Source organism: Urocitellus parryii, chromosome 3, assembly GCF_045843805.1.
Source record: "Urocitellus parryii isolate mUroPar1 chromosome 3, mUroPar1.hap1, whole genome shotgun sequence".
Taxonomy (NCBI): Eukaryota; Metazoa; Chordata; class Mammalia; order Rodentia; family Sciuridae; genus Urocitellus; species Urocitellus parryii.
Genome location: NC_135533.1, coordinates 57,110,678 through 57,126,961, shown reverse-complemented (window position 1 = coordinate 57,126,961; position 16,284 = coordinate 57,110,678). Strand labels below are relative to the sequence as shown.

General features: G+C 37.4%; 1 protein-coding gene across 1 annotated transcript in view; it reads left to right on the top strand.

Annotated features, from left to right (window-relative positions):
- Lhfpl3 (LHFPL tetraspan subfamily member 3) overlaps nucleotides 1-16,284 on the top strand; it is a 357,423-nt gene that overhangs the window by 233,450 nt on the left and 107,689 nt on the right. The gene's annotated exons all lie outside the window — the stretch shown is intronic.

The following is a 16,284-nucleotide window of genomic DNA, read 5'->3' as shown; positions in this document are numbered from 1 at the left end:
TCTAAACAGATAATATTCCACACTTGGGAGGATTCAGTTTAGCAGTATGTAAATGTAAGTGTAAGTAGATTAAATATATTTTATATATAAATGCATATATAGTATTTATGTATGTGTATGTGGTGTGTGTGCACCTGTGCATATGTGTGTGTGTTCCCCTGAACAGAATGAATACTTATTTCCTATAAGGGTTTTTAAACCTGTAAATGGTTTACCCTAGGATTCCTGTGATATTTACTGTTCTACCAGAAATTCTCCTCTGGTTTCACAAACTATGCCTTCCATATGTAAATGCTAACGGTGAAATAGAAGATGGAGTTTATTCTCCATAATGTGGTTCATGTTGAGTTGTGGTTTCTATAAGTGGTCACTTTCATTACCACCTTGTATTTCTAGAAAACCATTACTGTGCCCATTCTGCCCAAGGCTGCTAATGCATTCTGACATCTTAAAATAAATGCTTAAAGCATTTACACAATAATACACACCCTCCTTTCCCCCTCTACCACATGGAAATGGTAAAAATATATTTGAATCTCTCTATTGGCGGAAGAGCAAAGAGAAATTCCAGAAATAAATTCTGCAGATTTTATCAACTTTTATTGCAGCATATATAGAGTGTCAGGGAGAATGGCATGGTGAATAAAGAAATGCAACAGAGGACAATCATCTAAGGCATTTTTCTAAGTTACTTATATTGGCTGGTTTTGTTTCATGTGTCAGGAAAAAGTTATAGGCAGTTAGCTTTCCCAGGAAAGAAGTTTCAGAAGGAGTCACTGTGATTTATGTTTTAGGATTCACAGTATTATAGACTTGTTCTGAAAAGGCTTCCTGCAGGCACAGGTAGCTCCTAGTGAGCTCCCTGCCTAGCTGCCCTATGACAGGCCTGATTCATTTATGATCCTTGTCACTCTCCATCCCTCCTCATGAGGCTTTGAACACTGTTTGGAATTTCCTAGTCAGCAGAGCCCATTCTGCACTTGGCTGCCACACCTATATTCCACTCCTCAGTCAGAGCTCCTGCCTTCATCTATGGGATCCAGGCCATGAAGAAACCAGGCAAGAGTATCCTGAGGATCAAATAAGGCACCAGAAAATATCTTCAAGCATGAAAATGTTTGATTTTTATATTTTAGTATATCATGTTATATTCACGCATGTAATATTCTGATCTTCTGTTTTACTCCTGACCTGCTTCAGTTTTTCTGGTACCTATTCCTCAGCACTGGAGGAGCCTGACCACCTAGGGATAATGGCTGCTGCTATAGTAAGCACCTACCCCAATCAATAGGGACCACTCTACACTTTACCTTTCTCACTCTGTACTCTAGGTGTGGCCCTGAAAAGAGAATTGATAGATGGTCACATCAGTAGATATAGTCAGTCATTTGTCTAAGTAACTTAGTTGTATCAAGAATGTCCATCAAATAAGAAGTGTTGAGTACATTTACCAAGACGTGTGGCATCTGTTGGACATTTTGCTTTATATATGATTATGTTTTATGTTTACATGAAATCCTCACACACATACATGACAGGTAGCTCTTCTACTACACTGTGGTCCCTCAGTGCACCTGAGCCTCAGGTTCGCTGATATAATTAGTATTTTTCTCTTTCACTTGTCTTCTGCCTCTTTCCTTCCTTTTCTCCTTCTATTATATGCCCTCTATTCCCTGTGCTTGGCCTCTCACAGATTTTTGTGGTATCTGGTGACTCCCACAGGGTCCACTTACCTTGGAAGTAAGCCATGCTAAAAGAAGTCTATCCATTAAAATCTCTTTTTAACCAATTATTTTTTTATTTGTTCTAATTAGTTATTACATAACAGTAGAATGCATTTTGGCACAGCATACATAAAAGGAGTGTAACTTCTCGTTCATCTGGTTATACATGATGTAGAGTTACACAGGTCATGTAATCATATATATTCATTCTATCATCATTCCTACCCCATGCCCCCTTCCTTCCCTTCACCCCCTTCTATCTATTCCAAAATACCTCTATTCCTCCTCCACCCCCCTTATTGTGAATTAGCATCTGCCTATCAGAGAAAACATTCAACCTTTGATTCTTTGGGATTAGCTTATTTTGCTTAGCATAATATTCTCCAGTTCTATCCATTTACCAGCAAATGCCATAATTCTTCTCTAAGGCTGAGTAATATTCCATTGTGTATATATGCCACAGTGTCTTTATCCATTCATCTGTTGAAGGACACCTAGGTTGGTTCCATAGTTTAGCTATTGTGAATGGAGCCGCTATAAACATTGATATGGCTGTGTCACTGTAGTATGCTGATTTTAAGTCCTTTGGATATAAACCTAGGAGTGGGATACCTGGGTCAAATAGTGGTTCCATTCCAAGTTTTCTGAGGAATCTCCATACTGCATATTGTTTGTATCAATTTGCAGTCCCACCAGCAATGTATGAGTGTACCTTTTCCCTCACATCCTCATCAATTTGATCCCCCAAATGAAAACCTTGTCTACCAAAGGCAAGTGTTATTTTTGTAAAGATCTGCACAGGGATACTCAGAATAGCCCATCATCACCTCCATCATTTTTATTGACATCCACTTTATTTGAATATGATGCAACTAACAATGAAGTGGAATAAGGCACTGAACCAACTCCCTCTCCTCTCCCCTCCTCTTTTCTCCCCTCCCCCTCCCTCTCCCTCCCCCATATGGCTTTGTTCCTAATAAGTGATGAAAAGAACAGAAGCTTTGCATGCTGAGAGTTTGGGCAGTCTCTATTGTTCTACAATTTATCAGTTGATAACTTCCTACCTCTAAGTCATTGTGTTTTTCCAAATGAAGAAGGCTCAACCTTGGAAATATACCTGCTCCTCTCATTAAGTCAACACTGCAAGGAAATGCAGAGGAATTCTCTGTGTGTACTTCTAGGGAAAACAATTTAGATGCACTTTTGAAATTTAACAAAATTACTTAAAAATCTTACAGAGAAACAACCAGGCTCTTTAAAAAAAAAAATCTCATCCCCAAGGGTTTCATACATCTTTTACATCAAGTTGCTATAAAATACTGACAATGCACTGATTTCTTCACAGTGTTAATCGGCATCTACCAGTATTTTGCAGAGTTAATCAAATCACCTTAAAGTTGGTGTGGTTGGTGAGAAGAGTTTAATGATATTCAGAACTTTCATGGTAATAATTAAAGATGAAGAGGGTCAGTCAGTCGAGAATTAATGTGAAAAGCAAATAGAATGAAAATCTGAATTAAGATATCAGAATATGCATGGAGAAAAGTGAACCATGAAAATAAAATTCATTTATGTTCATTCAGAAGGAGGAAGTGATAGAAAGTGTATTGGAATTGGAGCCTCAGAAAAATTTAGGATTGAACAATTGTAGTAGAAAAAAAGAAGAGGAGATAAGGGTAGTTGGGAAAGCAAATTAGAGAGGATAGCACATTTCTTCTTACTTTTGCTTCTCAGTTTTTTGGGAGCTGAAAGCACCCATTATAATTCGCCTACTGCTTCCACCCACAAGTTTCTTCTCTCTGATGTTATCTGTATGCACACCTTTAATTTTTTTCCCAAGCATTTTGAAAGAAGAAATAATATAATCTATAAATTACTTCTCTTGCTCAAAAAAATAATTCTACAAAACAATATAAAATAAAAAGTTGAAGTTAAAGTAAAATACATTTTTTCTATTATCTCTCACTTTATTCAGTTTCCCTTAAAGTTATAAAGACATGGTTTTTTTAATATATATTCTTTTAAGATTCCCAGTGGATGAAAACAACTTTCATATTTCAGAAGCAGCATTGCCTACTCACTGCATTTTTATAGAAAGCAGCCACAACCATGGTGTAGTAACTTTTAAAAAACCAATTGGCTCAATAAACAGATGTGTGTCTCCTGTGTGATATGCCAGGCAAGTGTTTTATAAAACCCCTTTTTATCCAAGCACATTAATGTAATCTATAGGCCTCCAGCAAATCAACTACTTGAGAACTGTAGGGGGAAAACATAGGCATTTCTGAGAACATGTGAAGTGTTGAAAAGGCCCTCCTTTCAAAGGAATCAATTGAAAATTGTGTGTCATTATTCTGTATTTTAGAGACATGAAATTAAAAGTTTTGTATGTGTGCATGTGAAAAAACAGAGATAGAAATTGCCCATGTTGTGATACCGAAGTTAATCAAGAGGTGAATGTTCATCAAGTTATTCATTCATTAATTTAGCCTGTTTTTATTGCATGTTTACAGTATTACAGGTACTGTGATAGAAGTTCAGGGTACAGAAATTAATGTAAAGCTGTGATTCATGCTGTCAGAGAGGCCCTCTCTGGAAAGCAGAGATATTTACTGGGCATGGTAGTGTTTGCCTATAATCCCAGAGGCTGAGGCAGGAAGATTGCAAGTTTGAGATTGCAAGTTTGAAGATTGCAAGTCTGGGCAAGTTAGCAATATCCTGTCTCAAAAAAATAAAAAAGAAAGAAAGAAAGAAGAAGGGGAAACAAAAGGACTGAAGATGTAGCTCAGTGGTAGAGCACTTGCCTACCACATATGAGGCCCTGGGTTCAATATGTAGTACCAGCAGAAAAAAAAAAAAGGTATTTTTGTAAACCAACAAATGCATTGATGTGTTATGGGTTCTATGAAAGAAGAATGTACAAAGAAAGATGAGACTGTAGACATTTCAGAGTCTTACAACATAAGTGAATGTTCAACTGGTGGGCAAAGGGAAAAAGGCAGAGGAGACAGGTACAAAGGCATCCTAGGGCATAAGAAATGGTTTGATATGGATACTGCAAGGGGCTAAGTGTAGGTGAAGAGCCAAGCCACTGGAAGAATGACAAGTTGGAGAGCTGGGGTCTGGATTATGGGAGCTCTCTTTCTATCAAGGAGTACAGGCACCTTATCCAGTGAGCATTTGGAATTCCTACAGGTATTGATCAGAGGAGAAATAAAAACAGGCCTGATAGCAGGAGGACTAGAAAGTTAAAATCTCTTAACATACTTTACTTTTACCAGAAATTAAACATTTAGCAATCATCATCCAGAAAGTCATCTGGGTGACATGGTGGCAGTTATACAAACACTAGGAACAGATACTTTTTCCTGCTGATTGGGCCACCTTTCCCTTGAGCTCCTAATGCTTCTCCACATCCCTGCCCAACAGATGTCTTCCTTTATTCAGTGGGTGCCCATGTGCCATGTGCTATCCTGGGTCCCGGAGACAGTGAGATAAAAAATAAATCATGGGGTTGGGGCTATAGCTCAGTGGCAGAGCACTTGCCTAGCATGTGAGGCACTGGGTTTCATCCTCATCACCATGTAAATAAATAAATAAATAAAGGCATGCTGTCCATCTACAACTATAAAACAAAATTTTTAAGTAAATAATTCATGGTCCCTGCCCTCAAAGTGTTCCCCAGAGTCATCCCCAGATATCTCACTGGAGCCACTCATCACAATTGTGTGTTGTTTGGAGGGTCAGGAGATGACGCTAGGCCTAGCAACAGCATCAGTTCCGTTTTTGAGAGTTGCTAGGATGGGGAAGTGAGAGGGTTGGTAAAAGGACCCCTGATGGTCTGCTAGTGAGTCATCACATCATATGTCAATTTAAAAAGTTTAAGAAGGTGACTTTGCTTTTCACAAGTTTGCTGTATAAATTGGTAAAAGGTTCTATATATTAGACTGTCACTCAAGGAATCAAAACCTTCAAATGCCAACATGAACTCTTAGGTTAACGTGTTGACCATCATTTTTATAGTTTGAAAAACTGCCCTTTCAAGCATACCTCAGAGCACAGACTTTCTTAACAAACTACTGCCTCACTATTCAGGAAAGATAAAATTTGTAGAGTTTGAAGGTAAGAGAGTCATTTAACCTCAATAAATGTTATTTTATCATGCTCTTCTATTTCAAGACTTATTGTTTGTAATATAGAAAACTAGTGCAGAAGTCCCGTGACTTTCTGACAAATATTTCATAATCACTTTTTATAAATTAAGCTAGAAAGGAAGATGTGATATCTGCATGGAGAAAGGGGGCTTGCATTTGGAGTTACATTCAATATGGAACATTGACCACAGCCTTTGGCTGCTGGGGACCTGTTTTCTGCATTAGATATGATTAAATTCTCCTTGTAAGCTCTCAGTTTCTGGAGAACACCTTCATAAATCTTATGCCATCTTCCTGAGGTTGAATTGTGCTTGTGTGTGGTCCCTTAGACATTGATTCTTAGCAGTGTGAAGCAATTCTAAAAGGCTTCCATGCTGCCCCTTATAATAAGCGGAACCATCACTTTGAAGAAACCACAGAGCTCACAGCAGAGCTTCCAGCAACAAAATCATTGTAATGGTAATCTTGAAGGCTGCATGGCAACCTTGTTGACTTTAGCAGAGGGACAAGCAGCATGTGCAGTTGCATCATTAACTGAACAAATGTTTACCGAGAGCCTTGTATGTGGCAGGCTCTGTTCCATGTGCTGTTTTCTGTGCTTGACACTCTCATCACCGTACCCCACCTCATCATTCTTCAGGTCCATACCTAAACCCAAAGGCAGACATCCCTGGATCCTCTCAAACCAGAGTCAGTTCCCTGACAGGTGCTGTCCTAACCCTCTGCACCTCCCCTTAAAACATTTAGCCCAAGGAACATTTCCTAATTATTACTGTAATTTGAAAGAGTAAAGTCTGTCTTCCCCACCAGGCTGTAAACTTTGTATTGATCAGGATCATTTGTCTCTTTTTATAGTTACCAGTACAGAACCTGTTCGGATACGAGCAGTAATAATGAAATGTAAAAAGTGAAGACAGAACTTTATTGTGCAAGTAACATAGTATATGTGTAATATTGTGATAAGTGCCAGAGTCTTCTGAGTTATGTCATACAAACTCTCAAACATGTAAACAAAATCCTTGAATGCCAGGTAATATGAACTTTTGGGTCAAAAGTTGACATTTTCTAATAGCTTTTGAATAAAATATGCACTCCAAGTACCCTTTCCTCTTGTGGAATCTACCTCAAACCCTTTCAAACCCATGTGAAGATAACTTCAAACCATGAAAAGGACTGTTTATCTGATAGCTCCACAGATGGTCCAGAGCAAGTCTCTCCTAGTTTCCCCGTGGCTGCAGGCAAGAATTCTCCATCCAGCCATGGTGGAAGGGCCTATACTTTACAACATTCCTTTAATGTTTGTCTCATGGGCTGCAGTCCCCTGCCTCAGACCTTTTCATGGCCCATATAGGTGTGTTTAGTGAAGAGGTGCCAATGAAGAATGTCACCATGAACTGCAATTCTAAGGCAAGCCCAAGACACATTGGATAAGTAGAAGTATTTCATTGAGACAGATCACACAAGTTCTTCCAGAAACAGCAACATCTTCATGAAGTATGTTCCTCCATTTTCTGGAGAACACCTTCATAAATCTTATGCCATCTTCCTGAGGTTGAATTGTACTTGTGTGCGGTCCCTTAGACATTGATTTAAATATTTTACTATGATGTATGTATAGCTACAAATATAAATGAGCCCCCATACAGCTCTCCGCATCCAAATGAAATAGATATGAATTGCATTTCTGCATCTTGTTGGGTCTTATCTATGTGGCTAGGAAATTAAAACCACTCTTTTCATGTCACATTAATCTGTTTGCTTTAAAACAGATTAAAACACATGAATAACAAAACGTAGCTAGTGACAGAAGACTCTTCCATATACTTCATACCTGCCTTAGTAGTCATAATATCAACTGATGTAGAGTGGAAGTTATATTGAAATACCTAAAATTACAACTTAAGATTTACACTTCTAGGCATGGCCGGCTTTCTTCCTACTAGCATCCCATGTTCTTTGCCAGATGATATGTGGCTAGGCCTTTGCACTCTTGTGGCAGTGACTAATGAGCTCGACATCATTATCTGTTTACTTGCCCATTCTCCCCAAGTGACCATGAGCTCATCGAGGGAATTACTGACTCTGCCTTGTTCATTTATTTTATCTCAAACATCAATTCCAACATCTGACATGTATCTGGGTGGTGATTAAGTGTTTTTGAGCTACAGGAACTCACAAACACTCTCACTTCTGTTCTTTCCCACTGTAACAGCTGTAATAGTCTCTCCTTCAGATGAATTTATGTTGTGTCCATTTCTGAGTCATATACTTTAGCACAATAAATGGATGTATAAGATATAACAACAATAATAATTTACTGAATGGGGTAACGTTATTCTATTCGATTGTATATGTAGCTTGTTAAAGCATTTCTTTCCATACAAAGTTCTTTTTGGAATATGTTCTTTATTTTTGCCTTTTGTATTCTACTTTTGTGCCACTCATTCTTTTTTGTTAATATTTAATTTAAAGCTGCCTTTAGAGTTAACTACAAAATAAAGTTTCTGTGTTCACTGTTTACATTTCAGGCTTTGGTACAACTGAATTGTTAAGTGTGTTAGTTAAGACTAGCAGATGTGTCTTTAAATTGATTCCCCTTGATTAAAAGTAGTTTATAGGCTTCTTATAATGTAGCGAGACCAGGAAGAACTAAATGCTTGTCGTTCTTATTAGAATACTCAGCTGTACCACACCAAATAGACAAGTGGAGCCTGTCTATGTTGAGATATAGGGTCTAGGGAAACATGGTTACTTACTCTCATTCATTCCAACAAAATATAATTTTTTATTATTATTTTTATTTGTTCTACTTAATTGTACATGACAGCAGAACGCATTTCAATTTATCGTACACAAGTGGAGCGCAACATTTCAATTCTCTAGTTGTATATGATGTAGAGACGCACCATTCATGCAATTATATGTGCATCTAGGGTAATGATGTCCATCTCATTCTACCATCTTTCCTACTTCCATTACCCCTCCCCACCTTCCCCTATACCCAATCCAAAATTCTTCCATTTTTCTCATGCCCCACCCCACAATCATAGATCAGCATCCACTAATCAGAGAAAACATTTGGCCTTTAGTTTTTAGAGATTGGCTTACTTCATTTAGCGTAATAAGAAAAATATAATCTTAATAATTAATCTCTAAAATAGAATGTATTTTTAAGGAACTTGAACTATTATTGCCAAAATTCTCACTAGAATTCTGACTAGATTTATCCTGTTTCCATCAACATTAAAGTTTCCTTATATAGGAAATTGGCTTCCACTAACACTGTAATTACCCCCCTTTCATATATGTGAATCCTTACAAAGAAATGAAAGTTGGGCTTTTCTTAAATAGGTAAACATTCTCCTAACTATATCAACTTGTTATTTACAGTAAGAGAAAAGAAAACTTTACTCTGGCTCTCATCTGAATGATCACAAGTTAAGGATTAGTGACCTGAAAACTAGTAATTATTATTACTACTTTTTGTGATTTATAAACATAAACATGTCAAATATCTATTATCATCATTGATAATCTGTTTTATAGTTTCTTTTCATTTTCATGGTAGTTGTAATTTAATTTGCCTTTCAAGTCCCATTTTAGAAACAGTTTTTCTTTTAAGTGTAGTTGAGGTTCTTAGACTGGCTTTAATTGAGGTAGAAGTAATGTGAAATAATAGTAATGTTAAATGGTCCTCAATTAGTCAGGGAACCTTTTGTCTTCTCTTTATAAATAGGGTAATATCACTCTTTGACAGTGGAAAAAAATCACACACTTGTCCATTCCTTCCAACTTTATTCAGCCAGCATTTGCTGAGCTGCTTTGACATGCCAGAGACTGCATAGCACTGGTCATGAATCACCATCTGAAGGGGAGGGCCGACATCAGAAATTTCATACTTCAATGCAATGGGGAAGGTCTATGATACAGATATATAGCAAGTGTTAAGGAAATATCACTGAGTGACCTCAACCAGGCTTCTCTTCCTGGCCTTAGTGGCACAAAGGGTCCAAGGACCTTGTCTCCCTTGTCTTCTCATCCAGTCAATCAGAGTACCTATACCAGGTGAACATCAGCAATGGCTAATGTGAATCTTCTTGATAACTAAGAACCTGAAAGGCAGACCATACTGAACTGCACTAGTATAAAACTTTACAAGAGCCCTAGACACCACAGAGGATGTCTAACACTGCAGTTTCGACGCCTGCCTTGTAGACACTCCATCCTATACCAGAGCCTTAGAAGAATAATTGCCCTAGACCTGATAGTGTATACTAACTATCCAGTCTTCCTTAACACACTTTTTCCCCGTTTAAGCTTTGGAAGTGTAACCTGGGAAACTCCACCTTCACATTGGCATGTCAGGGACCGAGATGGTATATGAACTCACTGCAGTAGACTTTCTAAGTAGACTTTATCATTATGACATTGCTTCACTATTGGATACTTTCTGAGCTGGCTACTTTTTGAAGAGTTAATCTTTCATCGTTTCCATTCTGTAAACATGTATTGAGATACCCGAGCTCTGCTCTGCAGAGAAGCAAACCTTCAGGAGCAAAAGGAGCTGGCATTAATTCTATAGACTTTCCATATCACTAAGCTAATCTCTGTGACTGGAAGATTATTATCATGCAGGTTCTCCTAGGATCTTCACTGCTCAACTGAGCTGTCACCAGAGCCCTCATTTTGAAGTTGGTGATGCTGATGACAAGAAGTCTCATGTTTTATAATGCTTTTCATTTTTAAAAAACATTTTCTGAACTATTATCTCATATTCCTCAGAGTGAAGAAGTAGATAATGCAGATAAATCCTCTTTTAACTGGCAAAAATATAGAGGTACCACAGATTGACTGAGTCCCTTAGCTCATGGCAAAATCAGGAATAGAAATCCTCGTGCTTGACTAGCACCATATAGTCCACAGGACGATGTACCATGTTTTCTCATTTGCTCTTCACAGTGTCCCCCTCTTGGAGTTGGAATGACTACTTTTTACAGATAAGGAGACAGAAGTTCACAGAGGTAGTATAGCTACCCATGGTCTTGAATAGTCACATCTTCATAAGGTGTTATAAGCAGCTACTTTGGACCAGCCACTGGGCTGAGTATGTTCATGCATAATGTTTCATTTAATCTCTTAACAGTCTGTGAGTGAGGTACCATTTTCCCTATTTGATGGAAGAGTAAACCAGTTAATTGGCCATGGTGTCTATTTAATAGCAGTGGAGTCAGTTCTTAAATTCCTTTCTAATGTTATTCCATTAATTTGGAGGTTTTCAGCCTTTTTTCCTCCAATTCATTCTCTCTTCACACCTCCAAGATGCTTCAGAAAGGGTTTGTTCCTTCAGAAGGTATATCAGAGTCTTCTGAGAGAGAAAGGAATGGGAATGAGAAAAGGGTTCTGAAGAGAAAAGGTAATTTAAATTAATACTCTTTCCCCTTCTCCTTTCCCATTATTGACTGAAATGAATCATTTAACTCTTTGGGGGAGGATGCCACTTTATATCTCCTTTATTCTTTAAACAAAATTTGTTGAGTACCTACATGAGCCAAGTATGTTCTAGGTACTAGAGACATAACAGTGAATGGAATTTGTGAGGTCTCTACATTTATGAAGCATACAATCTAGGTAGTGATAAATGTTCATTTAAGATGAGACAGACATAGAGGAGGGTGGCTGCCAGATAGGGTAGTCAGAGAAGCTCTCCCTGAAGAGTGCATTGGGGCCAAGACCTAGAAGGCAAGAGCAGCAAGCCATGCAGAGAGTTGGAATCAGGTCTTGGACATCTTTTGGGCCACAGCTGTCTCTGGTCCTGTTCTTCCTTGCTCTACAGAGGTATCCACATGAACTCAACTTGCTCAACTCCCAACTTAGGTGCTTGGTTAAATGCTGAAAGTACCAGCCAGGTCTGGTCCTCACCAATCCATTTTATGCCAAAGCCGGGAGCTGGCTCTGATCCATGTGACCTGGAAGTATAAGCCAGTTCTACCTAGGCTTTGATCCTAAGCTCTTCAAATCTTCAAATATACTCACTACACCTTCAGCAATGGTGGGTCCTACTCTGAGATAGCCTCTGACACTCTCTGTCTTCCCCTCTATTTCACACACACACACACACACACACACACACACACACACATAGGTTGACTTTCAAAATGTCAGTTTTTTCAAAATAAACACTTCATTGCTGATTTATTTTTTTATAAAAAATTCTTTGTTAGGGACCCAGATCCTTTTCTTTCTCCATCCTCTTAAAGTAGAACATAAAACATAAGCAGGAGATAAGGCAGTTTGTAGAGAGGATGGGAACTAGAAGATTCCAGAAAGTAGCTTGGTTTGATATTCCTTACTTGGTGTGTGTATGCCCCATGTCCTAGTAACTTTTGCATATAATGTGACTGGAAACCAGGTTTCTATTCAGTATTGATTATAAAAAGAGACTACAAGGTAAAGTTCCCCATAATTAAACCTCAAGGACACAGAATCAATGGTGCTTCAGTATTGTGTCAGTAGAAGTGTTACATACAAACCAATCACTGAAATAGCCTCTGTCTGGAACTTACAGGGAATGGGAACCAAGTTTGTGTTTCTATAAAAGTAAAAAAATAAACTTCAAACACTCTTCCAAAGATCATTGAGAGGGGAAAGGAGCCATATGGCCCCTGGGAGATTTTTTAAATTAACATTCCGTTCTCTCCCTGTAAAATACTATGGTAACTACCCTGAGGATATAACCCCTTTGACAAAAGTCATTATAGTCAGCTCTGTTACTCATGGTCTATGATGGAGCAGAAAGAAAATTCTTTGATCTACTGGAAGAGAGTTTTAGATCCTGTTTTTCACTAGTTTTTCACAAAGTCAAATTCTAAATAAAACTATAATTTATGAAAACTATCTAGCTGATATCAAGATTGCATAAAACTGTGCAGTTTTCAGACCTATAGATATTTACTATTTTTTTTGCAATAATGACAAAATTCTGAATTTCTTTAGATAAGCTTCTCTGGTAGAAGCTGGACTATCAGTCAGTTTATTCATTGCTTCAGCAAGTATGCATTAGCATGTAAGTATATTGATTAGATTACATATGATAAATTTTTAAATGCATGTTTAAAAACTAACAGTTACTACTTTTGAAATCCATGTAAGTCCTGATGATTTGATTTTTTGGCATTTATTTTTTTTAATTTGTTCTAATTAGTTAAAACATGACAGCAGAATGCATTTTGATTCATTGTACATAAATGGAGAACAACTTTTCATTTCTCTGATTGTACCAGTTGTAGAGTCACACCATATATGCAATCATAAATGTACCTGGAATAATGATGTCCATCTCATTCTACCATCATTCCTGTTCCCAGGGCAGGACTCCCCCGCTTCTCTCCCCTTAGCCCAATCAAAGTTCCTCCATTTTTCCCATGCAACCCCACTCCATTATAGATCAGCAGAGAATATTTAGCCTTTGGATTTGGGGGATTGGCTTACTTTTCTTAGCATGATAGTCTCCAACTCCATCCATTTACCTGCAAATGCCATAATTTTAATCCTTTTAATGCCAAGTAATATTCTGTTGTGTATCTATAGCACAGTTTCTTTATCCATCTTATGATTTGATTTTGAGGCTTCTATGACTTAAAATATTTGACTCTCTCATTTAAATCTACCCAAGTTGGCAGAAACTCTGAAATTAGGTCTTCCAGGATAACAGAATAAACTGTGTCTTTCACTATGATATTATTATTTTTTTCAACTTTTGGGGAAAACAAATAGCAGGAAGATCAAATTACTCCAATAATGGATTTTCCACTCAATTATTCAACTGTCGAAGCTGTTAGACCATGCAGACCATGCAGGTTTCAGGATTGCTTCACTGCTAGATGAAGCTATCAGGCTGTCGTTCTCTGGGAATTGGTCTGGGAATTGTTTCTAAGTGGCCACCAAGGGCCATCAGAATTAAATGTATTTCATTGAGGGAAAATAATCATTTGTCTACTGGGATTTGCCAGCCATATCCTTCTGCCTTCAAGTTTCTGAAATGACATTTAATAAACACAAATCTGTTATTTTCAACACATTATACCAGATATCTGTAACTAAATACTCAAATAACCTAGGTTTGAGCAGTGTAAACCCAACATACATCTTTAAAAAAATCTACATTATCAAATAAGGGTCTTAAGCCTTTGACTGATAGTTCTCAGTCAAAATAATGGATCACACTCTTTCAATAAGGATGATCCTATAATGGCCTCTTTTTTCCAATAGTTTGATTTTTTAAAGAATTATCTTTTTACTAGTAGAATAGAAAGAAATGAAAAGTTTTCTTATATTAAAGTAGGTGAAGAAAATGGTCATTTCCTCTGCTCTCCAGTCACAGTGATAACCATGTGGATTAATTTTCTTAATAGTTTTGAAGAGCTGTCTTTGGTTAAGTGTTTCAGAATCATACTCAGTTATTATAACTTCTATAGTAGTACAATAACTTAAGAATGACAGCCACAGAGTAATGAGTGAAATATTTTTTAATATGTTCTTACAAATCACACCCACACATGTGCACCCACATACTCACACACAAAACTTCCAAGGCATACTCTGGTTTGATAAATCTAACTATAAAATTATAAACCCATAAAGATGGGCAAGTGATAATTTCTAATAAAAACATTCATTTTTTTATGAGCCTTGAATCACATTTGGGGGTAGTTTAGTTTACAAATAACTTTAAAAACAGTCTAAAGCAAAATTTACTACTGTTGATGTAACTACAGGGAGAAAAAAACTACCACATTTACTCTTACATTAAGACACCAGAAAATTCAAGTCCTAAGTGAGGTTAGAAAAAATGAAAATAACAATTTTTAAAAGAAGAAACAACTATATTGAAAAGCTATTGCAGATTTTGACAGGCATTTGTCATTCAATATGAAAGCACTGGTTAGCACCAACTAAGGAGACTTATTCAGACGGCAGAATTTGGAAGCTGATAAAGTCTTAAAGCATCAGCCACACCCTGTCAATGTTATCCACCTGTATTTGCCAGACAATTGTGAGATTTAGAAGTCAAAAAACGAACTGAGATATCAAAAGGCATTATTACTCTTGTCATTTTTCTGGAAGTTCATCATTTGGTCATGTCTACAAACAACAACTAGCTTTGTTGTTTTGAAAAAACTGCCAGGGGTCTAGGGCTGACTCTATTTGAAATACTTCATCTCTTGTGAGATTGGAAATTACTCCTTGAACCTTAGGTTTCTATAAAAATGTAAAAAGTGGAGATAATGATAATGTCATTCCTGCCTGCCTCAAAGGATTTTGAAGAAGGTCAAGTGAGATCCTATATGATGAGGGGCTTTGAAAACCACAAAGCACTGCACAAATGTGCAGTTTCATTCAGACAGTCTCAGAAGAGTTGTCTGCCTAAGGACACATCAAGAAATCCTGAAACCCTAACTCCAGGCAAGGCCATGTGTTCAGATCAGAGTCACATATACGTCTGCCAAAGATTTTGTAAAACTCCCTGTATGATATTCCCTCTATAAAACATCACCCTGACTAAGTTCAACACAGAGTGAGGACATAAGGTTCACAGAGCAACAATCCACTGGTGCCATGCCTGAGACCCCAGGTGCTGCACCTGGCAATTAGCTGCACACCTTTGTTTCCTTGAGATGAGAAGCAGGAGTAAATGATGTTGGTGATTAAGTCAGTAGAGTACCCAGCTTAAAGTCTTGGCCCCACTTCATCCACCTGTGTGGACAAGTTAGATAATCTCTCTGTGCCTAGGTCTTATCTGTAAATGTGGAATAGTAATGACTCACATCTAATGGGGTTGTTAAAAGGATTAAGTGCCATAATAAAACATGAAAAAATGCTTGCCCTGTGAGTAAGCACTCAGTAAATGTTAGCTATAATTAGTTTAATTTTTATTATCTTTTATTATCTTAAACAACTATACCTCTATTTGCCCATCTATAATAAAAATGTAACTTACAATCCACTTCCTGGAATGGGAGAACATTTTTTTTCTGTATCTCAGCTTGATTTTGAGATATATATATAAATATTTGTTTTCAAGCAAATAATGGTCATGAGGAGCATTCTCTCTGGTTTAAAAGACTGGACACTGTGAAGCCTCTGCATCAATGAGGAGGAAAAGACAGGCTTCCCCAGGAATGAAAATGGTGCTGAGAATGTAAAACCCAGGAGCACAGTAAAGCACATTTAAAATGGCAATGTGAGTATCACACAGTGCCCATAAAACAGCCACACATACAGCTCCTGCCAAGCTTGTTTGCCATCGCTTCCTAAATTTGGCTGGTAAGCAAGGACGACATCTGGAAAAAAATAGTTAAAACAAAACAGTGTCTAATTAGTTTAAAAATATTTTGGTTAAAAAGTAC